General features: G+C 43.7%; 2 non-coding genes across 2 annotated transcripts; both read left to right on the top strand.

Annotated features, from left to right (window-relative positions):
• Positions 1–660: 660 nt before the first annotated feature.
• LOC140306271 (U5 spliceosomal RNA) lies at positions 661–774 on the top strand. The gene has a single exon (XR_011915594.1). It is a non-coding gene; the product is annotated as a U5 spliceosomal RNA (small nuclear RNA).
• A 301-nt stretch (positions 775–1,075) lies between these two features.
• On the top strand, positions 1,076–1,266 carry LOC140306460 (U2 spliceosomal RNA). Its single transcript, XR_011915765.1, has one exon. It is a non-coding gene; the product is annotated as a U2 spliceosomal RNA (small nuclear RNA).
• The last annotated feature ends 4,662 nt before the right edge of the window (positions 1,267–5,928 follow it).

Below are 5,928 nucleotides of genomic sequence, written 5' to 3'. Positions count from 1 at the left end.
CTATTTTCCTACAGCTCACTATGTGTGCGCACACCTTTAATCACAAACTCTTCAACTTACACTCTTTTACCGAAGCTGCTACAGCTCGATTGACCGAATACCCTTAGATCCTATTTTGGTGAATTTGACATCTGCCTTACATGAAAGTAAGCTTATTCTCGGATTCCTGAAACTTTAGATTTGCTCTTTCTTTTACTGCAAAGTACAAAGTAAGTTGTTTTTTTTGTTTAAATCTTTCTAGACATGGTAAATATGATGAAGGACAAAGCAGTTTTAACATAGTTTGAGTGAAGGAATTCATTTTATAGTTAAAATCCCAAGAGTCTGCTGAGAAAAGAGAGTGAATGCGAAGTAGACTTTAACACGGCTCTGGGAGCAAGCCGAGTGCGGGCTAACCGGGAGAATTGCTTGAAAGAAACGCGACACCAGATGAGCAGTCAGAACAAAGCCTCAATACGGTGCTCCCGTGGTGTTTGTGGCTGCCTTGTCTTTTGCACAGAGTAAAAGACAAGGCAGCCATCGAATAGGGCCCGATTGTTCCTACTTGGTCAGCCGAGGAGCAAGGGGGGGGAGCAAGTGTCTCAACCAAGCAAAGCTCACCATGGGGAAGGTGGCTATGCCAACTAGCCTGATGCCCTGCTCCCGCAGTGACGGATAATCGTACTCTGGTTTCTCTTCATAACGTACAAGTCTTTCGCCTTTTACTAAACACTTCCGTGGAGAGCAGCACTCATGAGTTGTTTCTATTTTTGGCAGGCTTTATCTTTGCGGGTGAAGGCCTTTCTGTCAGTGCAAAAGAAATCTTGTTACTGTGCAGAGTGACTTCTCTGAGTAGAGTCGCCTTACTTGTTGCGACTGTGCCGATGTTCGAAGCTGGAGTACAAAGTTGTTGCTTGAATGGTGCTCGCTGGAGCGTGCGGGAGTGCAAAGTTATACCATTTAAAAGGGCTGAAGAGTGCTCAGTGCAGCGGGTGGGCGGAGGTGCAAAGTGACACTCTGGCCACCTATGGCCATAAAAAGAACACCGCTACATTTGCGCATTGTGCCAGGAAGGGCCCTCGGACGTGAACCAGTTATCGCTTCTCTGCCTTTTGGCTAAGATCAAGTGTAGTATCTGTTCTTATCAGTTTAATATCTGATATGTCCTCTATACGAGGACTACATATTAAATGGATTTTTAGGAATAGGAGTTGAAAAAGGAGCTGGCTCCGTTCACTCCAAGCATCGACCCGGTACTGCAGTGCCGCTGGGAACGGTGCGCTCTTCTCTGCTCTTGTGAAAAAGCAAACAGCGGTTGAGAGGAAAAGGCATTCAGAGTGTCTCACTGCAGCGATCTCAAGGGGAGTTATTTCAGCAGTGGTCCTGCATTCCATGCCACGTAGGGCTGGAATGCAGGTTAGATTATGATTGTTGGTTTAGGGCGAGTAGTCACATTTCAATGGACACAACTTACTCTGTTTGTCCATTCTGATCACCAAATCAATCCATTCGCCTTTGCAAAGTCAAAAGCTTCTCCAAGATGTTTTCCAAGTTGCGGTTAATGACTACAGTCTGAGCGCCAACAGCTCTGCCCACTGCTTCACTCATGTCAGGCAGCTTAAAGGGCCTTTGGACAGCTGTCTCCGTCAAAATTTCCGATACACCAGGGCAATGCCTAATCCAATCAACAGATAGCCGGTTATCATGGTTCCGAATATGTAAAGATCCTCGATGTCCTCAACGGAAAGAATCGCCAGGCACATTACCCTCCACTTCCCCATGAGTCCCTCATGTAACCAGCGGCGAACGTTCCGTCAGGGCAGACAGGTTCCCAAGCTTCTCGTCGAGAAAATTCTGTCAATTGCATTGACAGACCAGTTTACTAATTCCATGATTTTAAATTTTGAGAGCAATGCGGAGAGAGGCACCAAACGTTGAGACAAGACGTGAGAAACAAGCAGGGAAGATAAGGGAGAAGGAAGATAGGGGAGAGAAGATATATGCGTCTGCCTTCGTTGAGAGCAGGAAGAAGAATGCACTTCAGTCTGCTGAGAGAGTTGCACTTACGTGTGATAAGTGGACTTCCAGGGCCACAGAGGCCTTTGTCACTGCTTATTTTATTCACGAATGGGAACTGCAGTCCTACGTTCTCCAGACTCGAGTGTGTAAGACTCGGACGTCACATAGCTAACATGGCAGAAGTCGTACAGAAGGCTACGGTGGAGCAGAAGCTTACAGGGAAAGACCCAGTGGTGGTCACCCACAACGCAAGTTGAATTTTGATAGGTTACAAAATATAAATTGGACATCGTGTAATGAAAATGTACATTAAAATCATGGTTTTAATGACAGTTCCATTCTGTCGCACATGTACCGTGCCTTCAACTGGCATCCTTTGGACACTATTTAGATCACTCGAGATCTGCATATATCCATATAACCGGCGTGAACAGGGCATAGACAATACAGCCTATAAATAAGGCATTATCCGTCTTTATTTCACCAATACTTTAAGACAAATGAATGAATGAATGCGTCCGATTGCACTGTTAGTTCAGAGCTGCCGTGTTGTTGTTATAATAACAATGTTATTAGGGGCTTTCTACACCCTGGGGCCTGTTGTTCGAAAATAGAATAAAGACATCTTTCCGCCAATGAACAGCGGATCTAAATGCTGACATAAGGTGACACACCTCTCATAAAATGAAATACCTTTAAACGAGTTGGTAAGTAATCCAAAACTAAAACCCTTAATCACAATTTAAGTTTCTTTCACAAATTTAAAATTGTTACCTTAATGATAAGCACTTTTATTTTATCTTGTTCGATTTTGTTGTATTTTATTGCTTTTACTGTTCTTCTGTTTTTTACTTATTATTTTCTTTATTTATTATCTGCTGTAAAGCACTTTGATACACCGAAATGGATTGTTGTAAAGGGCTGTATTAATGAAGTACATTTACATACATTTACATTTACATTGTGAAGGAAAGGACTCATGTTCATGGGACTTAATATAATGTAGGCTACTACCCTATAATCGCTAACTCAATTGCAAGAACCTTTACAAGTGCAGCCATTTCTAATTACTCTAAGAACTGCAATAAAATCAGATTTGAGCTGGCAAACAATATGAAGGGGGTTTATTTACAATGACGAACTTACAAGGCGGATACGTTTCCGGTGAGAGTTGGACTCCGTCAGGGCTGCCCTTTGTCACCGATTCTGTTCCTAACTTTTATGGACAGAATTTCTAGGCGCAGCCAGGGCGTTGAGGGTGTCCGATTTGGCGACCTCAGAATCGGGTCTCTGCTTTTTGCAGATGATGTGGTTCTGTTAGCGTCGTCAGGCCGTGACCTTCAGCTCTCACTGGAGCGATTCGCAGCCGAGTGTGAAGCGGCTGGGATGAGAATCAGCACCTCCAAATCCGAGACTATGGTTCTCAGCCGGAAAAGGGTGGAATGCTCTCTCCGGGTCGGGAATGAGATCCTTCCCCAAGTGGAGGAGTTCAAGTATCTCGGGGTCTTGTTCACGAGTGAGGGACGAATGGAGCGGGAGATTGACGGGCGGATCGGTGCGGCGTCTGCAGTGTTGCGGGCTCTGCACCGACCCGTCGTTGTGAAGAGGGAGCTGAGCCAGAAGGCGAAGCTCTCTACTTACTGGTCAATCTACGTTCCCATCCTCACCTATGGTCACGAGTTGTGGGTAGTGACCGAAAGAACAAGATCGCGAATACAAGCGGCCGAAATGGGTTTCCTCCGCAGGGTGTCTGGGCTCTCCCTTAGAGATAGGGTGAGAAGCTCAGTCATCCGGGAGGGGCTCGGAGTAGAACCGCTGCTCCTCCGCATTGAGAGGAGTCAGATGAGGTGGCTCGGGCATCTGGTTAGGATGCCCCCTGGGCGCCTCCCTGGGGAGGTGTTCCGGGCACGTCCCACTGGGAGGAGACCCCGGGGAAGACCCAGGACACGCTGGAGAGACTATGTCTCTCGGCTGGCCTGGGAACGCCTCGGGGTCCCCCCGGAAGAGCTGGAAGAAGTGGCCGGGGACAGAGACGTCTGGGTTTCTCTGCTCAAGCTGCTGCCCCCGCGACCCGACCCCCGGATAAGCGGCAGATGATGGATGGATGGGATGGATGGAACTTACAAGGCCCCAATTATGAAAAAGAACTATCGTAATAGGGTAACTTTATTTATTTTCTTAATTTGATCATGTTCTGTTTTATTTCTTTTTTTAAAAAAAAAATTATTTAGCCTACGTGTTGTTTGTTTAAAAACGAGGCCAATGAGATCTGCAGATCTGAGATCTGCTCTGGCTCCAAAAAGCGTTCTTTATCAGAACATGCTATGACTGCATAAACACAATTCTGATCAGCGCAGCCGCTGACTCCAAAGAACAATTGCAACCTCATGAGTATTTAACATTTTAAATCTTCTGATATGTCATTGTTGTTCGATGAAAATTATAGTCAATACCGGAAGCAGTTCTCATTAACGTAGTTTAATAGATCGCATCCACTTGTAACTTAAATATGTGGCGTTTAGTCATTCAACCTTTGCTAGCTAGTTTCGCTAGGAAAGCTAACGTCATGCCATGGACAGTAAAAATAAAGACCAAGCACGATTAACTAGGAAATATCCATCTTCTTAAATCATGCTTGCACGGGTTTAAAAAATAATAACGTTTACTCATCTCATTTTTTAATTTAAGATCTAAGTATTTGTAGAAATCATATTTTGTTGTTTTTCTGTGTATTTGTGATAGTGTAGTCAGGCGGACTATTGTCCAGTCAGCTCGGCGTTTACTGTAGTGTTGGGAACTTTGACTCTTTTGGCTGAATCGGATAATTTACTCTTGAACAGTAAATTGAACGAATCTTTGAACGATTCATTTCGTTCATTTTTCCAGCAGGTGGCGCTGTAACCCTACTGTGGGCGTTGCACAAAAGGCCATGGTTCTAAACAGTTAACACTGAAGGAAACATAGTTTGCTTCAGCTGAGCTAACAAAATACAATACACAAAATGCCACAAACAATTCAAACCATGTGAAAACCTGGGAAAGCAAATACACAATAAGGTGACTTGTGTCTGTATCCTCCCTGCCATTGTTGTTTAAAGCCCGACACTGACTCAGTAGCTGTCACGTGACAAATTAACGAACGAGAACGACCGTTCAGCCCTGTCACGTGACAGCTGGTAGAGAACAAGTGAATGTAAAACTCACATTGATTTTGACAATTAGTAACACAATTAAGTGAGAAAAAAAGTAACAATAGGAGGAGGAAGTCCGAGTACTGGGAGAGAACATGCACACTGCACACTGAATTGTACCTGCCAAGGTTGAAACTGGAATTTTTTTTATTTATTTATTTATTTTCTGTGAGGTGGTCATACTAACCACGATCACACCACTGTATAACCCAATAGTTTGTTGTTTCTAAATTATTGTGGCATAAAAAATACTAATGAAAGTCTAGACACATGAACTCTCTCACTTTGAATGAGTAAATGTGTCCAGACTTTTGACTGGTACTGTTTGTTTATCTACATCATATGACTTCAATACACGTCTCATAACAGTGTTGTTTTCAATAGTAATATAAAATAAATATCTGGGTTATGTAATATGCATCTTTGCAGTTTTATTTTCAACAGGTCTTTCAGGTTTGTTTGCCAGGGGCAGAGGAAAGCGGCGTTTTCCTGCAGCAAATCCTATCCCTGCAAAGAAAATTAAACCATTGGAAGTAGCCTTTTATTTGCTGCCAAAGCAGTATGAGAAAACTCCAAAAGAAGAGGAGCGGATAGCCCCATGCAGGCAGGGGGCTATCCGTGAAGAGGTAATAAATTGTTATGTAGTGCACTCACACATCTCAGATTGGTTTCATGTAAAAACACATTAAACATCACACAATTATGTTTTCCCTAGTAAAGTCTTGCAAACTTGCAAAATT

Source organism: Leuresthes tenuis, unplaced genomic scaffold (assembly GCF_036924035.1).
Source record: "Leuresthes tenuis unplaced genomic scaffold, fLeuTen1.0.hap1 SCAF_4, whole genome shotgun sequence".
NCBI classification, from domain to species: Eukaryota; Metazoa; Chordata; class Actinopteri; order Atheriniformes; family Atherinopsidae; genus Leuresthes; species Leuresthes tenuis.
This window is presented reverse-complemented; position numbering and strand designations above follow the sequence as displayed.